Below are 24,434 nucleotides of genomic sequence, written 5' to 3' on the forward strand. Positions count from 1 at the left end.
TACACAAATATTCAACCAGTGAAAAGTCAGTTCGTCGATGACGCGCCGAATGTTTGCAGGATTGTATGGGCGAACCGCGAGCCTTCAGCTGTAACCAAAAAATAGGGGAATCTCCTGATTTGATGACGTTGCCGAACGTTCGACGAACTATTTCGGCGTGGTTCGGCTGTAGTTAGTAGCGGGCTTTACACACACAAACACACAGCTAGCATTCCTTGTAACTCAATACACTGTAGAAGGCAAACAAAAACGATACCTGTTCTAAATACCGCCCCCCCCCCCCCTTTCTCGTCTTTCTTTCTGTCCCTCCCCCCGCCCAAATTGTCATCCGTTATCACAACCCTGTATATTCGGAGGTGTAAAAGTTGTACTCTGTCTGCTTGTTAATTAATCTGTCTGTTTGTTTGTTTGTTTGTTTGTTTGTTTGTTTGTTTGTTTGTGTGTTTGTGTGTGTGTGTTTGTTTGTTTGATAGTTTGTAAAAATGTAAAAATACCGCATTCCACAAAGTAATGCATGCCTTTTATTATTAATAGTATTTATTGTTTAGAGCCTCTACGCTGGGTGGTGGGGGTTGGCTTGGACCCGATAGATAAAATATTACAATTTTTAGCATAACAAAGAAAACAAACCCGAATTTTCGAGCGATGGGACAATAAAGTAATGAACAGAAATAAAGCAAATCTAATAAATCCTTTGACTTTGGAGTAGCGCGACTCTGTTGCTGCTAGCTTTCCTCTGTAAGAAAGCGACCCGAATTTCTCAGCGATGGAACAATCTAACAGATCCCTTGACTTTGGGGTATCGCGACTTTGTTGCTGCTAGCTTTCCTCTGGGAGGAAGCGCCCGAATTTCCTAGCGATGGGACAATAAAGTAATGAGAGAGAAAAATATAATATATCCCTTGACTTTGAGGTAGCGCGACTCGGTTGCTGCTAGCTTTCCTCTGGGAGAAATAGGCCCTATCGGAGAACAGAAGTAGCTCGCTGACTGTCTGATTTTTTCCGAGCTTTTATTACCTCTCTGGGACATAAGATGAACACTATCTTGGGATCAAGGCAGTGTTTGTTTGTGACGTGTAAGGATTACCCTCATGACAAGCAAACAATACACAATTCGTTTGATCTTATTGAGGTTATCGTTCCGAATAAGTTGGTGTATATACTGTAAACAGGAGGGTTCTGTTTTAGGACCTCTATTATTTCTCATTTATATTAACGATATTGGTATTGGTCTTGAATCAGTGTTGAAACTCTTTGCAGACGATACGAGCATGTATTTATGTTTAGATAACGATGTTACACGAGCTGAGATTTTAAATTCTGATTTGGATAAAATTTGCGCATGGGCTTTAAAATGGAAAGTCACTTTTAATTGTCAAAAGACAGAAATGTTGGACATTTGCAGGCAAAAAAAATGTGTTACTTCCACCATTGTATTTTGAAGATGCACTTTTGATTGATGTTGAAAATCACAAGCACCTTGGCGTCATCCTACAAGGTAATTGTAAATGGGATTCCCACATAAAAAGCCTCATTGCTAAGTGTAGAAAGTCAATTGCGTGTTTTGGTTTATTCAAGTATCGTCTAAACAGAAAATCGCTTGAAGTTATATACAAATCCTTTATATTACCATTGTTTGATTACGCGGACGTTATTTGGGATAACTGTACGAAGTGTTTGGCAGACGAGTTGGAGACCTTGCATCTCGATGCAATCCGAATTATTGTAGGTGCAGTTCGTGGCACAAGCCACCAAAAATTGTATAATGAATCGGGTTTTGTGCCCCTGAAAGAAAGGCGACGTCGTCATAAACTCTTGCTGTATTATAAAATTGTAAATCGTTTAACCCCAGCATATTTATATTCCAAACTGCCGGTCTTGGTTTCCGATGTAAATCCTTACCACAGACGACGCCCTCTTGAACGTAAGGTTCCATTATGCAGAAGTGAGCTATGTAAATCTTCATTTTTTTTTCTCTCTTTTGGTGAAGTTTTTTTTTTTTTTTTTTTTTTACATACATATGTGACCCTCCACCACGAAATGAGTCGCATGTCACCTTTGCATGATTTTCATATTTTTACATTTTTCTAAAGAGTTTTTTATGCTCTATCCAGTGGTGAAAACCGTTTTAGAAAAGAGCGAAAACTGTTTGAGTTATAAGCCGGTGACCAAGGTGACCCTCACACTATTACCAGACACTCCCCGGACTTATATTAAGCCTAGCGCAGAACCGCGCGAGGTGACATGCGACTCATTTCGTGGTGGAGGGTCACATATAATTCTGTACATTACAGGACATCACTTAACCAAAAGGACAGATCCATATAACCGAAAAACACTTGAACAATTACAACATACATGGGGTGGGAGGATGGGTGGGGGGGGGGGGGATGTTCAGAGCTTGGTGGTCGCAGTATCAAAAGGTTTTGGAAAAAAAAGAAAAAAACAACTCTAAGGGTTACATCAAGACATGCATATACAGGAGCCAATCCTTGTAAAATTTATCTACTGTATTATTTACAACTGCGTTATACTTTTCACAAATAAATCTTTGCTTAAAATTTCTACTAAACGTCTGAAAATGAGGGGTCTTTTTGTTCATTTTGGAAATATATACATGGTGTTTGGCACAGATTACTAACACATCAAAAGCTTTATCGGTGACTACATTGTTCGCAACTCCAAGAAGAACCAGTTCTTTAGACAGTTTTAAATTGTCACAATGGGTGCAGTTCGCCTTTAGCCAATTTACAAATTCTATCAAAAAAGTCTGCAATTTATCACACTCCCAAAACATATGTAAAAGGGTTTCTTCATTTCTACCGCAAAATGTACACAATGACGTATCCACAATTTTTCGCAAAAATAGAAACCGTTCTGTGGGCAAAATTCTGTACAATAGTCGGTACTGGAACCATCTCAGACAAGTGTCTTTTGTTGTTTTAAAAACATGTTGAAAAATAGCCTTCTTATCTAACAAACAGTCTAAGGATTCAGACCATTTTTCGATACATTTTGGGACCGTAACATGTTCAATCAGCTTTTTGTAAATAAGTTGTGTCTTACCTTTACAAATACATTTCCACACATTGGGCTCTGTCATAATAAAATGTTTATCAAATTCTAAGCCGATTTTTCTCTGATATTTTTTAACAGCCTGGATTACACCTTGGTACAATACAAAATCTCCTCGCACATTTGGATATTTAATTTTAAATGCATTATAGGATAAGTATCCATTTTGTCCCAAAATATGACCAATCTGAGCAATTCCATTGTCGATCCAGTTTTGAATGTACACTGTCTTTTTATCTCTGCGAATATTAACATTATAATGTAAACATTCTGATACAAAATCGTTAAAGGTTGTAGGGTCACATTTTTCATGTAGTTTCTTATAATGTTTAAAAACATCGGTCCAAAACGGGTTTTCTATTCTCTGCATCAAAACATTTGCAAATTCCTCTCCTTTCGTATTAATTGTTATAACAGATGGACATGCTTCAGAAAATAATCTTGATATTAGCCTAATCCAGTAAGACCAACAACTCTTTTTAACCAAACAATTTTTAGAGATGACAGAAAACTTTTCACGTCAACCATCTTTAATCCTCCATTTTCATAGGATTGGGTGACCGTAGTTCTTTTAATTTTATCTCTTTTTTCATCCCAAAGAAATTTGAAAAAAATATTATTTAACTCCATCATAAACTGTTCGTCTGGATCAGGTAAATTCGTAAACAAATGTGTCAATTTGGAAATAGCCAAGGTTTTTAGGACTGTTATTTTACAAAAAGGTGTCAGGTTCCTTCTGGTCCATGAATTCAGAAGTTTTTGAATTTCCTTTAACTTATTTTTATAGTTAAGAAAAACAACCTCGGATACATTTACTGAAAAAATAACACCAAGTGCTTTAAAGTTATCCGGGTTCCAGGTAAAATTCATATCAGGCAAAAATCTTCTTTTGCAAAACTTTAAAGGTCCTAACCAAACTACGCCCGGAAGACGCTGAACACTTTTTGTTGCATTGTCCAAAATTTAAAGAACATAGAACCATTTTATTCAATAGTCTGCCAACGCACGCTCTGGATTGCAAAACACTTTTGTTTGGAAATACTGATTTAACTATATCTTTGAACATGAAAATATTTTCTGCTGTACAAGATTATGTTATGTCAACTGATCGCTTCGGCTGATATTATATTAACAGTGACAGCAATAGATGTAGCAATGCATTCTCTCTCTCTCTCTCTCTCTCTCTCTCTCTCTCTCTCTCTCTCTCTCTCTCTCTCTCTCTCTCTCTCTCTCTCTCTCTCTTTATTTGTATAACATATTATGAAATATTTTGAAAGAAAAGGGTTGAAATTATCACTTGTTCGCCATGACTTGTTATCAGAATGTGTATTGATTATTAGTTTTAGAACGTGTCCATGAGCAGTCTGCTTGTTAACGTTCTTAATGTTGTTACTGTATATAACATGTTTACAAGAAATTAATAAAAACACGCTTAAACCAAACAGGAGAGTTCCACTTTTAAACAAATTTTTAAAACACCTGTTGTGAACACTGCATGAATTACTCTTTAACAAAAATAACACACATGAATAGCACTCGCTAAAATTAGTGAAATAGTGTTTACCATTTGTGCTACTTTTACCAGTTGAATAAAACAAACTTCGCCAACAAATTATTAAGACAAATTACGCACCCAAATTAGGGCATTAATTCCCATGTCATTTCGTTCAATTTGGTTATGCTACTTCCCGTAGTACATGTAGTATGTAGTCAAAATAGTCTGAAAGTTTCAAAGAAAACTACCAAGTCCTTGCTGACATACTGCGCTTTTCGGCATAATGCCCCTAGTAATTGACGCAAAACTCCCGTTTTTGACCGCACATGCGATCGACACCTGCATCAGAAGGAATAGTATACAACACGAATATGCGAGCGTGTTAACCTTTTTTTTTAAATGTAAAACAATCGCCCCGCGATTTACAAATCACGTAAATGCGCCGGATATTCTCTTGTCATCTCCAAAGTCAAGGGATCTATTAAATGTTTTTAATGCGCACATATTCATTAAAATCTCTCTCTCTCTCTCTCTAATGATGTATGGATTGAACACTGTTTTTCCCGGTATTTGAAACATATGACGTCAGAGGCCTTGTTTAAACGCACACAAAAATTCTTGGAAAATGCCTAGGCCGACATTCTTAACAACTACTTTCGCGTTGAAATCCTCTTACCACCCATGTCTGATAAGATATGTACATGAAATTGATTATGTGGCGTATCTAGTAGTGTTTGGAAGATTTCAACAAATTAAATTTTTTCGATGAATCAGCAAAAACCTACCGTCAATTTAATAACTTTTTCTGACATGACAAATAACAGCAGACCTAATGCCTCAAATGACTTGAAATTCCGTACTTACTTTACGACACGTGTTAGCTCCAATCTCCAAAATTTTGAAGGTAATGCATTGGCGAGTTACTCAAATGTATCATTTTTTGTCTCATTACCCGCTAAAACGGCTTCAAAAACTGCCTTGTGTTCCTTCTGAGAGGATTGGCACCTACACCGCGTCCTTGGTAGACAAGATATGTGAACAAAGCTGACTGATTTGGATGCAGATTTGATAGTTCTGTCTAAGGACATGCTCTTAACATGTTTCGTTTCAGCAGTTCTGATTTGTTGTCAATTTTAACGCGGGAACCTTGATTTTGTGAATTTGATTTTGGGGGGTGTCTGTATTGTTGGTTCCACTGAATCGACACTACGTCATGTAAACTCAATCTGTTTACTGAATAAATAAGGGGAATAAATGGCCTTTGGTTTAAACAAGTTTTTATTCAATAAATTTCGTTGGAACAATTGCCGCATACATGAAATTTGGAAAATGGAGCACAACAAGCTAGGCTTATAAGCGTACTCTTAAATCAAAAGAAAATTTGGCGGACGATTTTAATATAACAGGTTTGAAATAATGTCAAAATAATAATTGTAAATTATGGTAGACAAACATGTAACAATAAAAGGAACAAGAAAAAAATTAAAAAAAAAAATAATTGGATTTACGATCAACAGACTCATCAGAAAGATCTGCCCTCAAACGCATGTGTAAAGTTTTTTTTTTTTGACGAGTAGTGTAAAGAGGGATGAAATTCGTCAACGACTATCTTTACCTCAATGACAAAAATGCATTTTTACGATTTTTGTACCTTGTTTACCCCGTATTACACACTTAATGAGGAAGTGAACATAAGACAGCAATTGCACACTATTTACTAATCGGACAGCCATTAAGTGTCCTCCACAAATCTGCTTTTGTTTTTGACGTGCTGTATCTGGTTCATATTTTACAGCAGTTTGAAAACTACGTAAACTCGCTTGCAACAGTACGCACTAAATACAGAGCTGCTCTGCAAATGTGTGAAATCTGTGTATAATCTGAACATGGATATGGCAATGGATACCAAATTTGTGTAAAACAGGGCTCGTTGTCCACACCTATATTGCAGTAATATGAGGACAACTTGCATTTCCATTTTTAGGGAGGTGCAGCTATTTGCGGACATCCGTCACTATATTGCAGCAATTTGCGGACCAAAGACCGCCTATTTGAGGACGTCCTCAGATAGTCGCATTTTTCGGCCGATGTCCGCAAATTGCTGCGATATAGCGATGGACGACCCCACTTGGTCCCATTTGGTCCGCATATGGTTGGAAATCCACAAACACCTTCCACTTGGATATATACCAACAATTAACATCTTGGGCCCTTTTTGTGTGAAGAGTGGGAAGGTATGTTGGATTCATGTCGTAAGTGTCACCTTATATAGTCAATTTTTCCGATCTCCCAGGTCAACTTATGTGCAGACCTGCTAGTGACTTAAACCCCCTTCGTGTGTACACGCAAGCACAAGACCAAGTGCGCACGGAAAGGATCCTGTAATCTATGTCAGAGTTCGGTGGGTTATAGAAACACGAAAATACCCAGCATGCCTACCCTGAAATCGGCGTATGCAGCCTGAAAGGCGGTGTAAAAATGGTCATACACGTAAAAATCCACTCGTGCTAAAAACATGAGTGAACGTGGGAGTCTAAGCCCATGAACGAAGAAGAAGAAGAAGAAGAAGAAGAAGAAGAAGAAGAAGAAGAAGAAGAAGAAGAAGAAGTCAATTTGTTAAATTAATTGAGCAAAAACGTCCAACTCTGTGCAGAAAGCAGGCAAACTGTAGAATTCTGGTATGAGTGTCTGAGCAGAAAGATGCTCGATCTTACCCAATGTAAAAGACTGGACACATCTGTGGCGGTACACACGGAAGGAAGGCACGTTCATTTCATACTGAGTCTGTTCACTTCTGTTTCAGACACAACCCAGCACCATCAATCCAGAGAATCAGGACAAAGAACGGCTGTAGTCGGACAAACCAGAATCGGCCATCGATCGTCGTAAACCGCCAGTGCCAGAATCAGTCCGCATACCGACTTGGGACCATCACATCGTCCTTGCACCATGGTTGACTCACACAGTTTTGTGAACATGTTCTTCGTTTTCGCAGCAGTTCTACAGATCTCATCACTGGTTCACTGCCTTCCCGTTCAGGTAAGAACGTAATACCATTGTAAGTGTCAATTTGTTTCGTGTCTAAATTATTTATGCATCTATTTGTTTGTTTATTTACTTATTAAGTGCAGTTTTTAGCTTCCACACCATACGGCATTTTTTATGACAGTCAAGATTTGTTAATGATGCTTTTGATCCCCTCAGGCGCAGGCACAAATAAGGTAATGGTGCGTAAATATCTCTCACCCCGGGCCCCCCCAAAAATTAAAAAAATTAAAATTCCGCACACCCGATCCATTCATATAATAATTCTCCGATATCAGCCCCCCCCCCCCTCCCCCGCAGACACAAGAATTCACGTGGGGCTGGGCACAAAACAGACGCCTGTCGCAAATCATTTTTCATTTTCACTTTCACAACTTTGTCGTCCCATCGTTGTGAAATTCGGATCACCTTCTCCAAGTGGAACGCTATCCATAACAGGATCGCGCTACCTATGAATGTACGTGTTTAGACATAATCAGCCTGTGAATGAATGTAAATGAACTAATACGCTGTCATACAGGAATCAAACACAACTCTAAATGTAAGTTCCCTTTACTGTATTAATCAGCTATGACAACGTACACACAAATACACACAATCATGAACATAAATGTTAGGTACTCAAAAATCCGGTACTCACAGTTTTGTAGCAAAAAACAACTAGAGATGACAATCTCGTACAATTGCACTATCAAAACTCTCTTCTCTTCACTCAGGTAAAGAAATACAAACAGTCCGTGAACTCATAGGCACACGATATCTATTTTAAGTGTAACGACTCACGGCTCTTGTATATTCAAAAATCACCGTCTGCTCTGTCTACTAAATATTCCTTATCTCTTTAAGTATTCAAGTTCTTGTAGACATATTTTAATTCTGGTCCTACACAGAATCACACAGCGTCTATAGCCGTACACTAGGAAATGTATTTACTACTAGATCCTTCTACTGGCGACCTCGGTCTACGCAGTAACTATCGCCCAGTGACCTCTATGGTCCAACCATACGGACACAAAATAACCGTGCTCTAGCTTCTAGAAATCCCGTCAAATCTCAGCTAGGCGAGTCAATAGGTAAGATAATCCGGCGGCTGCTCAGATCCTTAGTACTGTCATCTGGTCGCTACCTTCCTGCCTGACCGGTTATACGACGCACTGCACAACATAAATAGCGGACATCTTGTCTTAAATATCTGTCTGCTATGTTTAAAGTTACAGTGTTAGTCGATTCAACTTATGCGATAAACATTCACGATATTCAAATGCTTATTCCATTTACCTTGAACGTGCTTTACGCGGGCTTCCTTTCTCCCGGTCGATTCCTCTGACAAACCCCTCTCTGTCGCCGGACAGTGGTCAAGTGTAACGATATCTGCGTTGCGATTCACAACGTCAACTCTCTCAGTCAGTGAGTGAGCTGAATTCACAGTACGTGCTACGTCACTTCTATATTCCGTGATTTCCTTCACACAGCCGACTGCACTTCTGGCAGCATGATCGAGGTCTTTTACCTGACACACTGGTGACACAGAGGTGGGACATGGATACCGTCTCTGAGTCTGCGCATGGAGTTGGCCTGTGTCCATCCCGGTCCGGATTAGAAACCGTGACCTGCGGATAATAAGTCATGTGCTCTTTGAATTGAGGCAACGGGCACACACGTACAGACACACGCAGACACATACGCATTTCAACGCACACAGAGACAGACAGACAGACAGACAGACAGACAGACACACACACACACACACACACACAGAGAGAAAGACACACGCACACACACACACACACACACACACACACACACACACACACACACACACACACACACACACACACACACACACACACCGCGAGAGAAAACGACTACAGGGAGGCATGACGTCATGATGCAATAATTGACGTCAAAGACTTTTGACCGTGACGTAATCTTCTTACGCGAGCTTTATACATAGTCTTGGATAACCACACACACATAGACTTGGAAACTACAGAATTTCTACCCGTCCAAAGCGGCCTTGGGTGGCGTTTGCTCAAAAAATGGGGGCGCCTATTGCACCCACCGTATTTGTGTTAGTATGGTCCCAATTTTTGGTGAACTTCCATCTTCAACTGTAGCCCGTAGCCGGGCCCAAAGATTCCTTCTTTCATGTAGGGGAAGGGCTCCTAATATGGACCGGCTCCTAATATGGACCACCACCAACTAACGGCGCTAGAGCGCTCAAAAAAGTTTTATTCGCTGTATTCACCCTCTTTGGATAACTTGCTCATGTCAAAACAGTTGCAGAAACACAAATCTCAAAACCGTTAGGCTTTTTCTCTTTTTTCACTTTTGGCAGCGTTCACTCTAAATTTGCCGCCTAAAACGGACTCGTTTCTGTCTACAGCCAAAGCTTTTATCAAACAGAAATGGCTATATATGACAGCTAAAACCGTATTTGTTACATTTTAGCAGTGTTGACCCCGAGTTTCTACTGCAAACAAAAAATAATAGCAAAATCTCAAAGTATGTGCGAGTCCCCTAATATGGACCACCTTTAACAAATCGAAGAAAATAAAAGCTAAAGGCTATTTTCATTAATTCATTAAGAAGCTTGCTGGTAATAACCTATAACTAGCCCTCGAGATTTAAAAAAAAATGCAACGAAAAGTCTTTTTTTCGTGGAAGTTGATAATTTCACTTATTTTCACTCTGTTTTTGATAAGCTTCTCTAGTTTCCTGGTGTGCTTCAAATAATGCTCTCATCAACCCGAAACAGATAAATCTAGAGCATATTTTAATTAGGCTGACTTGTACACTAATTTGTATCATGTTATTTTGAAATATAGGGGGCTTTTTACAGTGATTCGTGAAGGCCGCTTCACTGGTCCATATTAGGCGCCCAGGCTCCTAATATGGACCCTTTGTGATTTTTTCTGTATTTAATTTTTGCTGAATGTGTATCAAAGCTATTTTACTCTAATTAGGCCTAACGGTTCACCTAAGAAAGAAGGACTACCAAACACAAAATGAAACTTCTTTACACGAAAACAAGCTAGTTATCAGCAATAAACAAAAAGTGGTCCATATTAGGGGCCCTTCCCCTATTATCGGTATGAACATTTCTCAAGTCGATTACAGTATAGCGTTCGTGGGATACCTCCAGCTTCGCTGGGATAAAAGGCATGTAGGCTACTACTTTGTGGAATGCGATTTTTTAAACATTTTTACAAATCGCGGTTTTAGGTTCGACGTAATTTGTAAAATGTTTTTACATTTTTACAAATCACGGGTTAACAACGTCACTTTGTCGTATTTGATTTCAGGCAGAGTCGTCCCCGTGTACACGAATTTGCTAACCATCTCTTACCTGGTCAGGCTTTTAATCAATCAATCAATCAATCAATCAATGAAGCTTATATCGCGCATATTCCGTGGGTACAGTTCTAGGCGCTCTGCAGTGATGCCGTGGGAGATGAAATTTTATACGGGATATGGGATACGGACTCACCACTGTGACACGTAAAAGACCTCGGTCATTCTGCCATACGTACAGGTGGCTGATTACACCTGAACACGCACCCACCTGGGCAGCGTGACTCTGTTGCTGTTAGCTTTCCACTGTCGAGGAAGCGACCCGAATTTCACAGCGATGGGACAATAAAGTTATGAAAATGAAAAAGAAAAATGAAAACATGCCAAGGGGACACATACCAAAGATTAAAAGCGTGATTGATCTCTGAACAGTTTGATCTCATTGCCATTCGTTGTTTGTCCTCTGCAAAGACCGCTCGATCAGCGTGCCAGTGAAGGTTTCGCTTGGTTATTGATTAAACGTTCCAAAAACTGACCTTTCTTGTTACTTGATTCTTGATTTTGGAACATTAACTGTCAATCTGCTTCCGAATTTGTCAGTTAAATGTGTATTGTTGCTGTAATGAAGATTATTAGAATGAACATTAATTGTAAGGCGCTTGGAACTTTATTATGATTTGCGCCATATAAATACCCTTATTATTATTATTATTATTATTATTATTATTATTATTATTACTATTATTAATATTATAATGACTTCTACTTTGAATGTTTCAGAGCGGTGATCTGGACGAAGCAGCTGCCTACAGTGAGCTCGGGTGGAAACTGTCGCAGGAAAATGGCGGCGACATGTCGAAGAGAAGTTTTGACTCCATTTCACACACTGGCAGCGACTTAGCCGACTTCAGCGACTTCGGCGACTCATCGGTCGGCCGCAGACGGGAACAAAATTTCTTCGGCGACTCATCGGTCGGCCGCAGACGGGAACAAAATTTGCGCGCCGCACTCAGGGTTGCTGAGATTGCGACCGAAATCCTTCTGAGAATAAGACCATCTTATTAGATACTGGGTAACACCCGCAAATTGTTGAGGTGCCTCTGTAATTTTGCAATTTACTTCAATCACGCTTTCTGGTGTCTAAAATAGGCAGTATGGGATCACTGTATATATATACATTCTAGTATTTAAAAATGACATTTGATTATGTGCAAAGTAAATCATTATTTTATGATAGACGTAGAAACTTTGGAAATAGGTGTCAAAATGGCGCTGAAAAGCGGGACACAGAGACCCCACGCATCTTTGTTGAAAGCTGAGGCAAAAATCATAGAGCTCTAAAACCGTAAAAGAGCACTTGAAGTTGTAAAGTAAGTTCATTTTGAAGTAGGCATTACAGAAAATGTTTTTTGACTTAGGGTATTCAAGAGAAGCGAAGGGGAAATAAAGTACATTCGTTCGTCACATTCGTGTCCAGAGGGGGCCCTCTCACAATCATGAAGACACGTCACCTCACCTGTGTAAACTCATGCTATGTGGGAGTTGAAATCATGTGCAAAATGTCATACTTTCGATTAGTAATCTGCAGTAATGCGCAGATTAATAAATCATTGCACAGGACGCTTTTATCTGGCGGAACTTTCGCTTCGGTTCCGTATGTCACGAACGTGATCGCGGCCTATTTTTGACACTACCACGAGACGGGTTTCGAAAGCCTGTTCCAGTACGCACACATAGCATGTGAGAACGAGGTCAGCTATAAAAATAGCTCAGATCTGACCCGTATGGACTAGAAATTCGGATTTTAAACTGGGTCGTTTCCGGTTTCGTTCCTGTGACGTAACGTGATCTGCACCGTTCTACTCTGTTTTATTTGCGTTTTGCGAAACTGCTGGACTTGCTGGAACCAAAATATGATCAGTAAATAATAATTCAATGTTGTATAAATAAGTTTCAATCAGTATTTGAAGCCGATGGCGCATATTGCTTGAAATAAGCGACGATTTTGAACATGACTGCCCTTCGGCACTGCAGCTTTCTGTGTTTCCAGTGTGACGAACGATGCACAATCGGATGCGTGTACGATTCATTGCTTGCTACCCTTAATAAATTTCATTGAATAGTACATGGGTGAAACTAGCCCGTCAATCTGAAAATAAGTCTGACAGAAATTCCGTCAATCTGCAATTAAAAAAAAAATTATTATTAATTTTTTTTTAAACCAAAACTACTTGCGGAACGCGTTTTCGAACTGCTCTTTATTATATAAACCATTTCATCAGTTTTTCTGCAAAAAAAATTTTTAAACTTGTGTCCCACTTCTGTTACCCAGTATCTGAGATGGTCTCAGATCTATATTATGAAAGAAGATGATAAAAATGGATATGCCGGTGACTAGTTGACAGTTATGTTGATATTAATATTTCGGCCGGTCCGTTTGCATTAAACATTGGATGATCCATTTTTTTCGCTTCCTGGTTTTATCTGTATATAATTATATCCTAGAGAAGTGTCTTTGTCAGATAGATGTACGCATGCACAGGCAGACAGAGGGCGAGATAGAGAGAGAGGGAGTCACACACACACACACACGCATTTACAGACACACACACACAGACAGACAGACACACACACACACACGCACACACACTCACACACACACCTACACTTACACACACACAAACACAGAACGACGTAAAGCGGTGCATGCACTGGCAGCAACGTGCATTAAAGGCACAGTAAACCTCCCGTAAACCATCACAGAGCTCCCCGAGCGTCTACATATGTACAGTACAAGCATACTTCCATTTGAACGCTCAACGAACGGGAACATCCTGGCTGCTTTCTGTCGAGCCTGAGAAATTTTCAAAGAATTTATTTTCGTGGACTTGCTCGTCTACAACAATGGCGCCTCGTTTTGCGCTAGACCTAACTTTTAAAATCATCTAAATAATAAATTGAAAGCTTGTTACACAAACATTCTTTAATCATAAAAGAATTCTTTTTTCATCAAGACAAGATCAGTACAATTCGAAGTTGTGAAAGTTTGAAAAAAGAAAAGCCCGGAAGCAGGGTCACGCAAGGGTCGTAGCAGACGACGGTTTATGCATAGTCCGCCGTTCCTCTCAACAGTCAAAAGCCATCGCTAGAGTTCTTGTGAACCACAGCCGTTTGTTTCGTGCATAAAAACGTGCTATTGTAGATAAGCTCACATCGAGTCGCATTCAAATGACTAACTGACGACTCCATTGTGAAAAAGGGAAACTGGATCACACGGGTTCACGATGGCTCAGGGGTAAGATAAACCACGCAAAAATAAATTCTTTGAAAATTGTTCGCTCTTTACGGAGGGCACCTAGGATGTTCTCAATCGGTGAGTGTTTAAATGAAAGGGTGTTTGTACTGTGTGTAAAAGCCTGACCGTATCTGTGATGGTTTACGGGAGGCTTACTGTGCCTTTAAACTCAGGTCAGCCTGTACCCCGAGTTATATCTGAATCAACACCCAAGATCTCATCGAGACAGACAGATGTACGCATGTTTATATAGACATACAAACGGACAGACATAGAGAGAGAGAGAAAGAGAAAGAGAGAGAGAGAGAGAGAGAGTCACATATAGGCTTACAGACATATAAACACACATACACGCACACACCACACACATACACACACACACACACACACACACACACACACACACACAGAAACACAAACACACTCAAACCAACAGACACACCCACGAACCAACACACACACGCACACACACCCACACACACACACTCACACATATATATATAATTCAAGAAACTCTTTTTCCGCTGCACCACTCCACACAATGAAGGCTGGAAAACTTTTTAAAACTTAAAAAGCTTATTTAAACAACACAATAAAAAGTTCAAAACCAAGCCAGAATGTCGCATCTTTTTAAATCCAAATTTTCGGCCCGCAGGCCTTCTTCAAGGTGCACAGACCAAGCGTCTATTCACGACTTTCCGACCTTGACATTGTAGTGGGGGTCAAGTGGGCGTCGGCATCATTGTCCAATCAGAAATTTTGATGCGCTTCCGCTTCCTGTCCCGCCCAGTCTGCGCAAAAGAAATGGCGCAAAACTGTTTGCGCGGAAAAAGGTGATGAAAAAAAGAACACAACCTGGTTTGATAACCAAATGATTGCGATCTTGCATTCTAGCATCATTTAATGTGGAACAACGACACATCTGATAAACAAATAGCCAGTTTGTTACCAACATGAGAAACTAGGGTTTAGAATCGAAGCGGTAAACCCGGACGCTGTTTGTACACGTAAATCCGGAGAAGCTATCGAAGTAGGTGACATGTCGTTTCACTCCGAGTGTGCCACTGCCAGCACCGGCCCTCTACCCGCCAAACCCCCACTAGGCAGGGAAAGTGGTTCGACCTTGCATGAATGCAGGGCAAGTTCGAGTTTGCTAGCTAAAATTGCGGCTAGTGCTTGCCTTGTCTAGATCTGAAACTTTTTCAATTGGATTTTTTCTCTCTATTATACTGGAATAAGTGGGTGCTTTTCTAGATCTAAGCATCGACCGAATTAGATAATGATGTTCCTTGCATTGCATTCTCCTAAATCTGTTATTCTAACCAGTTTGTTTAAGAATATAATTGTTCATTTTTTGTTGATAAGCTTACAAGATTTTTTCTTTTTTAAGTAAGTGGTTTCACACGTACAACATGAGACCCACATGCACTAGACAATGGAAGTTGAGGTCCTCGTTCAATACCACAAATGCCAGTATTATACTTCAGACTCCTTTTGGAGGAATGTGTGGGGTTTGGGTGTTGAACTTGAAGTGGCAGATTGTTTGCACAGGTATGAATGTTCGTACGTTCGTACGTGCACGCATGTATGCAGGCATTTGTTTGTCAAGCAGGAACATGCAACATTTTGTTGACCGTATGTGAGTGCGTGTGTAATAAAACCAACGACAAACAATACAAAAAGCTCCAGCTCTGCTTCTTCACCAGTCACAGACGCATTGCGTTGTTCAGCTTTCCAGAAATATATTAACTCAGTCAGAACCGGCTTCATGAATATTTTATTTCAGGAAAAAGTCAATCGAATCTACACAAAAAAAGGTTATTGCGTTGTTCTGTCTTTGAGACTGTATCACGTAATATTGAGCTACTAGAAGAAACATGTCTGTGGCATAGTTTGACCCAACAGATAGAGAAGTCAACAGAGGTATTCTGCCGTCAGCAGCTTTATTGCTGTTTTGAATTTGATCTTGCATAATTTTATTACATAATTTTGCAACACACAAAGAAATCGTAATTGAATATTTTACGCAAAATTGAATAATTCGCAAACATGTTTGTATGAACAAATATTATTTTTAGAAAATATGAGTGTGAGGATGGACGTATTTTGAGTGAAGTAGCAGAAATTCTTTTTAAGTTCTTTGGCTTCATGCACACGTTCTGTTAATTACGTTCTTAGCAGGGAGATCCAGATTAATAATACTGCTGTGACAGGTTGTGGTTTCCATACACACTTTGAATACAGGGAAAAAAAACCACAGTTAAAAAAAAAATGTGCACATAGGATTAAAATATTAAAGTGTACAGAATAAAAGCAACATATTTACAAAAACAAATCTCGTGGTTCTCTTGTCAAACCCACTGTAGTAAGCACAGAATAGGAGAGAAGATTTTGGAGAAGGTGGCTTAACCTACTGAAGTAAATGATCAAGAGGATTCTAAGCATCCAGTGCTAAAGCTCTCAAATCACAAGACAAACACACTTGTTGTGGCTAAAAAAAAACATACCCACAAATTGTAAACATCTATTACAAAATTATATATATTGTATGGATCTGTCTTTGTAAAATATACTGTACAGCATTTTTTTTAATAATCTGCACAAATCTCGTGGTTCTCTTGTCAAGTAGTAGGCACAGAAAAAACCTTGTGTTTTGTCTTGTAAATTATACTTTACTAAAATTAATGTGTACAGTATTCTAAGAAAAGAAAAATTCTTCCTTTTTATCATATCAATTGCCTCCCTTGAATTTTATTTGTAAAATAATTCTGAGAAAAAAAGCTTTCTACTTAAAAGCAGTGCAATCAAGAAAATGGGTACAACCTATGTGTATACCTTTATTCCTTATTCTTTTTATTTAATTGAAGATGTCACTATGCAGTTTTACTGATTTAAAAAAAATTCGCTTCAAATTATCTCCCTTGAACAAACACTTCTTTTTACAATTAAATTTTGTTTACACGAAGAGGTAGTTTTAAGGGTATATACAAGAAAACAATATTGCAACCTTAGATGTATTTACATTTGGACTAATTCCATTAAAAAAAAAATTCAAACTATAAATGATAAATCAAAATAAAACAGATTTTGAGGCTGTGCACAAGCTAATAGGATTAAACACGAAAGTCGTACCCAAGAATCGTCAAATACTTTTGCTAACAGCTATACTTAAACATAAGAAAATATGATCTGCATCTCTTGTTATGAAGATGATGGCACTGGTCCACCGAAGTGCATGCCATATATGCTTTACTGTGCGCTCTCCCTCTCAATGGTCTTTCTCTGGCTGACTCGATTCTGAGGAGATAAAAGAAAACACATTCAGTACAAGCTGTACAAAATAACAACAAAACTAGTATTACTTAAAGTAGCTGCTGGTTTCTGAGTATTTGATTGAAGGCCCAATCCGACTTGTAAGAAGTTTGCCCGACTGTCGCAGATTTGGTCAGGTAATTGCATGGAGTAAAATCATGCCTCAATTTGGTAACATACAAACTGCAATATTCTAAGGCTGTGAGTGTGAGAATACATCGGCGCCACTTTTTAAAAACTTTCTTTTTGTGTGTGCGCATGTTTTAGTGCCAAAAATGAATAGGCCGAGTGCTCTCTCTGCAAAACTTGTGTGAAGCTTCAGAGCTCTATCAATGGTTTGAAAGAAAAAACATACTTTTCCATTTTTGACGTTCTTGTTCCCTTCCCTGTGAAATTTACTGTCCGTAGGTTACTGGATTTTGTTAATGTCCGTGAAAACCTCAACTTTTCATTGCTGAGTGCCTAGTGATAGCTATCCCCCTCAACGACCTAGCACTGCTGAATCCTGATTCTTCCCATTGTTTGATTCTGTAATGAAATTGTGTAGTTGGTAGTTATGTGAGCTTCTTCTTGGGGGGGGGGGGTGGGGTGGGGGTGGGGGGGGGGGGTTATTTAACCATCAGATCACAAAGTAAGACTTCATTGTAATGTGCAGATATTTGTTCAGGTAGCCCAGCATTTTCTATGTGAAAACATGTTGCTAACTAACATGAACCCAACCATAAAACGTGATGTAGGTGAGTAGCCCATCTAGAAAAAAGAACCTGTTCTAATTCCGAATTAGAACAGGTTCTTTTTTCTAGATGGGCTACTCACCTACATCACGTTTCATGGTTGGGTTCATGTTAGTTAGAAACATGTTTTCAAATTCTCATCAGGCAATCACGGCTGACACTAAACACAGAACAGGTGGGAAAGACATAATTCAATCTACTCACCTTCCTTGCATTGTGAGACTGGCCATATGAATCTGCTGAAGTAGTTCCTGCACATATTTAATGAAATATTCATCTTAATAACGTGTTAATATCGCTTGTTCTAGCAAATCAGACTTGACAGTTTTCTGAAGGCTTGCACAATTTAAGAGCTTGCCTGTCCCCAATCATTACAATAAGAAACAACATCTAGTATGCAAGTATTTTCAGGGTATGAAGGTTTTAATATAATGTCGGTTCTTCTGGGGGCATGGAGAAACACCTCACACAACACATTTCAAACAATTGAGGTCACACCATAGGTTTACTCACAAACAAACAACAGCAATACAATAAACAGTCTGCAAACGCCTACATGTTGTCTACACTAGGTATAAAGAAACAAAGAAGCACATGAAGACGGGCTTTGTCAAGTAGACCATTATAGCGAATGAGCAACAGCTGATGATCCAGACCACCAAATTGACATGATTTCCCCTTATTTAGTTTGTGATTGTAGTCATATTGACGATGCCTGACTTCAATTTTTCTAAGTAAGTCTCTTGGTGCGTTTACGGATACATTCATTGTCACAATTACGACATGCTAATGTCTAACCTGGGTAAACTTCAATTCATGACTTTTTTTTAACTGGCATAGACATTATGAGCATACCAGAATTATTTTCCTGTTAGACTGTCTTCTTCTTTTTCTTCTTCTGCGTTCGATATTCATGGCTGTCATATCGTCAGGTCAGTGGCTGCCATGAAGTCTGCATAAACCAATTAAATAAATAATTAAGGAAAAAACCCACCCTTACATCATAATAAATCAGAACCATCAAAACCACCCCCCACCCATCCAATAAAACCTGCATACAAAAAACACTTCAAAATAAAAAAATGAAAACATTTAATTCCACTTCAAAAATATAAAAGTTGTTATGTTTTATTTTCATTATCTCTTTACACACACAAAAATTGCTGTGCAAATCTTTTTAAAAACATCAATGCCCGAGACACCAGTAACCTGTTTATGTTGTTGACCTTGTAGCTTTTCAGTTTAAGAGGCTGTTCAAAAAACCGTTTCCCTGGAATCTGCACTATGATAACCATGAATAATACCGTAGGGAAAATATTACATCACCAAGACCTAAGAAATAACACCAACCGACACTCCTCACCCTTATTTCACCCACTATGCCAACCCAAAGACTGGAAAATAATCATCAAATACAGAATGAACAAAAATGCTTGATTTCATTTCTTCAATGATAAGTTGAAAATCTTCATTCTTCATAATAATGTTATTGGCATAATGTGTAATTGCCACAATTTACAGAGTTTTATGAAAAAATGGTGCGATAAAAACCAAAGGGAAAACATTTGTTCATATACTGATACCTTATTTACCTTGTGGCTTGTGTGCCCCAGGTTTAGGAGCTGCTCAAACGTCCATTGCTCCTCAGTCTGCAAGAAATTAAGCGATGGCCTGAAGGAGAATGGAAAAAAAATCCTTTGTCAGCACCCTGTGTTTGTGTGTGGGTGGGTGTTTTAGATAAATAGGCAGGGTGGGGGGGGGGGGGGGGGTGGGTGTGTGCAATAGGTACCACGCCTAATGCAGTCTGCAAAACAAGTGCAACACTTCTACAGAGCTTTTATGATACAAAGCTTCAAATAAGAAACACATTACAATCAAATGAAAGCTGAGCCTGTCATTGCAAAATAAGAAGGAATATACAACAATCCAGTGGCATGTAAAATATTGTTCCTTCAGAAAGATGGCTCTGACAGCAGAAACAATTTAACTTGAAGTTTGAGTCAAAAATTATTTCTCTACATTAGCGAACGTAGGCTACTTGCAGTTATACCCCTCACACATGAAATATTCACAGATTGAATAACAGTTTGTTCCCAATGTTGCTTCCGTGTATCGGTTAGATCCATCTCGGTTAGATCCATCTGCAGAGTACGGATTGTCATCCGTTTAAAAAGGAAAAACAATCAGAACTTGTCATCAGTGATCAACCTACCTTGCAAGAGTGGGGTGAAACACTCACTTCCTGCCAACATGTCTGCAAAAAAAAGAGGAAACAATGCCAATGAAAGCTTAAAATGATTCTTGTGTTCAATATGTGTACACGTGCTTCATTTCATAGGGGCGGGGATATAGCTCAGTTGGTAGCGCGCTGGATTTGTATTCAGTTGGCCGCTGTCAGCGCGAGTTCGATCCCAGGTTCGGCGGAAATTTATTTCACAGAGTCAACTTTGTGTGCAGACTCTCTTCGGTGTCCGAACCACCCCCCGTGTATACTACATTGGGTGTGCACGTTAAAGATCCCACGATTGACAAAAGGGTCTTTCCTGGCAAAATTGCTTGGGCACAGTTAATAATTGTCTACCATACCCGTGTGACTTGGAATAAGGCCGTGAAAGGTAAATATGCGCCGACATGGCTGCAATTTACTGGCCGTATAAAATTTCATCTCACACGGCATCACTGCAGAGCGCCTAGAACTGTACCCACGGAATATGCGCGATATAAGCCTCATTGATTGATTGATTGATTTCTGGGGTGAAAGTGTAAAATATATCGATGGATTGATAGAACAATATAGCCTCAAGTTCACCGCACCAAAAAATACTTATCAATTAACATTGTCATCACTCGATCAGCTATTCCATCTCTTTCATTTTGATTAGTGCTTTTGTGAACAAGAAACACTTAACAAGTGGCTCTATCCCATCTCCCCCCTTTCCCCTATCCCATCTCCCCCCTTTCCCTCGTCGCGATATAACCTTCGTGGTTGAAAACGACGTTAAACACCAAATAAAGAAAGAAAGAAATCTCTTTCATGTGTGTGTGTGATGGTGTGAGCGTGTGTGTGTTTGTGTACGTGTGTGTGTGTGTGTGTGTGTGTGTGTGTGTGTGTGTGTGTGTGTGTGTTTGTGAACAAGCTTTGAAAAACGTATGTTTACCTTGCTCTAGATCTACTGATTTTCGTAGGCGGAGACTTCTCTGCCGTGAGGGGCGGCTTCGTTTCCCTGGCAGAATTCAACATCTTGTTGAAAACATATTTTCTTTTCCTCCGCTTCGTGAGTCACTTGATCCACAGATTTAACGAACATTGAATGTTCTTTTAGTTCTTGTGACGGAAGTACAATCAAGGAAAGTGGGCATTCCTGAGTCCTCTGCTGACTTCATGTCCACAAAGTAAATCGCACAAACTTGCAGGGTTTGAAGGGTAGTTTATTACTTTGAAGAAGAACAGCTAGTCGTCGCTGCCCGTTCAGCATTCTTCGCGCGACTTTTGCAGAGGAAGGCAATGCAGGTTTTTTTCCCTGCTGAATGTTGCCAGGGTGCACAAACTGAGAAAGCATTCCCGATTTTCCACAATGTTCTACTTTTTTAGAGTCTTTTGCACAACATGATTTATAACTGCCAGTGTACGTCTAATTCATGATGCCTACCTGACAGCTGGGTCAAAAGTTACGTTCGAGAAAATATTCGAACTAAGTTCCAAACAACTCGAAGAGCAGACATGTAACATGTGGGATTTTGGCAAGCGGAAACGCCGTAGATCTAATGTCATTCAAGGGTATCGTAATGTGGGAATGTCAAGGCCAGTTTTTGACTGGTTTTGAACTGAAGTTGGGCTCCGAATGGAAATAAACACTTCCTCCAGCTGCGCGACCCATTGATAACAACAGTTGGAACTGGTAGGAAGATGAACAGGTCTTGTGAACTGGCTACACACTGTTACGGTTCAAGTATAAGTTCAAAGTAAACACTCAACTGAGGTGGCAGGTAATGGCGGACTTGACTTCCTTCATAACCAAATATCACTCTTCTGACAAAAAAACGCAAATGCTATGTTAAACCGGAAAATAAATAAACCGGAAAAGGAAGCGCATCAAAACCAAAATGGCAGCCCCCATGAAATCCGAAAGGTCACGGAAAAAAGTCGTGGGTTACAACACAACAATGGAACATCCGATCGTACGACACATACAGACGTAAAGTTACATTCTTCAAAAATTTGATTAGTATTTAGTCTCTACCAGCCCGCATGCCTTTTTGAATGTATCATAAATCAAGGGTCTATGGTTACAATTAAACACATTTTGTATAAATTAAGGTTCATAGAGACTAAAAAAAAGTGTCATATTGATTTCCTGGAAGAAGACAATATTTATTATTATAATTTATGTAGAGGTTACATGCCGAGTCTCAGTGATTATTAAAAATAATGGTCGAAGTTAGCGGATCATGAAAAATGCGAGCTTCAGCGAGCTTTTTCATGACCGCGAACTGAGACCATTATTTTTAATAATCACTGAGACGAGGTGTGTAACCTCTTTATTCCTCCTTTCTTCAGTTATTCAAAGAAAACAGGAGTTTTTGTGCGAAAGTTTGATCGAATCCGAATCACTCAACCAGTCAACCTGCGCAGGCGATCGACTAATGCGCGGTTGTATAGTTCCGTGCAAATCATTCCATTCTGTTTACACTTCTTGTCAGTTTCCCTGTTTTGGACTAAAATCAAGTACACAGATATGCTGTTATTCTGCTGTGGCGGTAAAGGCAGATATTGTGTGTTCTTTTTATGTTTTAGTATCGCTTAAGATAATGTTCTTTCGTCAAATGGCCGGGACTAGCAGACGAACATTTGCACCCGTGTTCCAACGTTAATTACTGTATGAAGTTCAGTTTTCTGGGGAAAATAGTGTATGAAACCGCTTTATGTTGTTTAAATTGATGAGATGTGTGCATTTGGTTGCGTGTGATCTGTTTATAAAATGAAATATTGTTAAAAAACTGACCGTCGGATTGCAGTCAGTGTTGTCGAAGAAACTGCGTTAAAAGAAGGGGAACTACTCTTGTCGCTAGAGTATGAGTTACTTGCCTTGGGAATTTGCTTGTGATGAACGGTTTGTGCACGGCAGATCTAGATTCAGAAAACAACCGAACTCATGGATTTTATATGGAGATTCATGTGTTCAGGCCTGTAGTTGTTAATTTAAATGCGGTATGTTTGTATCGTTTGCTCCAGAAATGTATACTTCGTACATTAGAGCGTTCGGAACTTTTCAGTCGCAAAAGTAGTACCGAAACAGAACAGCTTCTCAACCCATTGCACTATCGAGGATTCAGGCTGTTGCTGGCTCGTTATTTGTTTGGTTGCTGGGTCATTATCGAAAAATAACTAGCTCTACAAGTTTACAGAGGTAAAGAAGCAGAGGGGGGAATAAGTAGAGGTTACATGCCGAGTCTCAGTGATTATTAAAAATAATGGTCGAAGTTAGCGGATCATGAAAAATGCGAGCTTCAGCGAGCTTTTTCATGACCGCGAACTGAGACCATTATTTTTAATAATCACTGAGACGAGGTGTGTAACCTCTTTATTCCCCCTTTCTTCAGTTATTCAAAGAAAACAGGAGTTTTTGTGCGAAAGTTTGATCGAATCCGAATCACTCAACCAGTCAACCTGCGCAGGCGATCGATTAATGTGCGGTTGTATAGTTCCGTGCAAATCATTCCATTCTGTTAACACTTCTTGTCAGTTTCCCTGTTTTAGACTAAAATCAAGTACACAGATAAGCTGTTATTCTGCTGTGGCGGTAAAGGCAGATATTGTGTGTTCTGTTTATGATTTAGTATCGCTAAAGATAATGTTCTTTCGTCAAATGGGACTAGCAGACGAACTTTTGCACCCGTGTTCCAACGTTAATTACTGTATGAAGTTCAGTTTTTTGTGGAAAATAGTGTATGAAACCGCTTTATGTTGTTTAAATTGATGAGATGTGTGCATTTGGTTGCGTGTGATCTGTTTATAAAATGAAATATTGTTGAAAACTGACCGTCGGATTGCAGTCAGTGTTGTCGAAGAAACTGCGTTAAAAGAAGGGGAACTACTCTTGTCGGCAAGAGTATGAGTTACTTGCCTTGGGAATTTGCTTGTGATGAACGGTGTGTGCACGCAAACACTGTACATAAGGAAGAC

At 39.4% G+C, this 24,434-nt stretch overlaps 2 long non-coding RNA genes across 5 annotated transcripts in view; one reads left to right on the top strand and one right to left on the bottom strand.

The window, feature by feature from the left end:
- Positions 1–13,372, top strand: part of LOC138978244 (uncharacterized) — a 49,736-nt gene extending 36,364 nt beyond the window's left edge. Inside the window, exons 2-3 of the long non-coding RNA XR_011459613.1 lie at positions 7,374–7,609; positions 11,690–13,372. This is a non-coding gene — a long non-coding RNA (uncharacterized lncRNA). The remainder of the gene's footprint in view (positions 1–7,373; positions 7,610–11,689) is intronic.
- Positions 13,373–15,966: 2,594 nt separating this feature from the next.
- LOC138978245 (uncharacterized) lies at positions 15,967–22,389 on the bottom strand. Of its 4 annotated transcripts, none has more exons than XR_011459615.1 (6): positions 21,409–22,389; positions 20,463–20,504; positions 19,843–19,899; positions 19,106–19,202; positions 18,455–18,501; positions 15,967–17,501 (listed from the first exon to the last, which is right to left on the bottom strand). It is a non-coding gene; the product is annotated as an uncharacterized lncRNA (long non-coding RNA). The 4 variants fall into 4 exon arrangements; XR_011459617.1 differs by having other exon boundaries at positions 19,834–19,899; XR_011459614.1 differs by having other exon boundaries at positions 19,843–19,921.
- Positions 22,390–24,434: the final 2,045 nt, after the last annotated feature.

This window comes from Littorina saxatilis, linkage group LG10, assembly GCF_037325665.1.
Source record: "Littorina saxatilis isolate snail1 linkage group LG10, US_GU_Lsax_2.0, whole genome shotgun sequence".
NCBI classification, from domain to species: Eukaryota; Metazoa; Mollusca; class Gastropoda; order Littorinimorpha; family Littorinidae; genus Littorina; species Littorina saxatilis.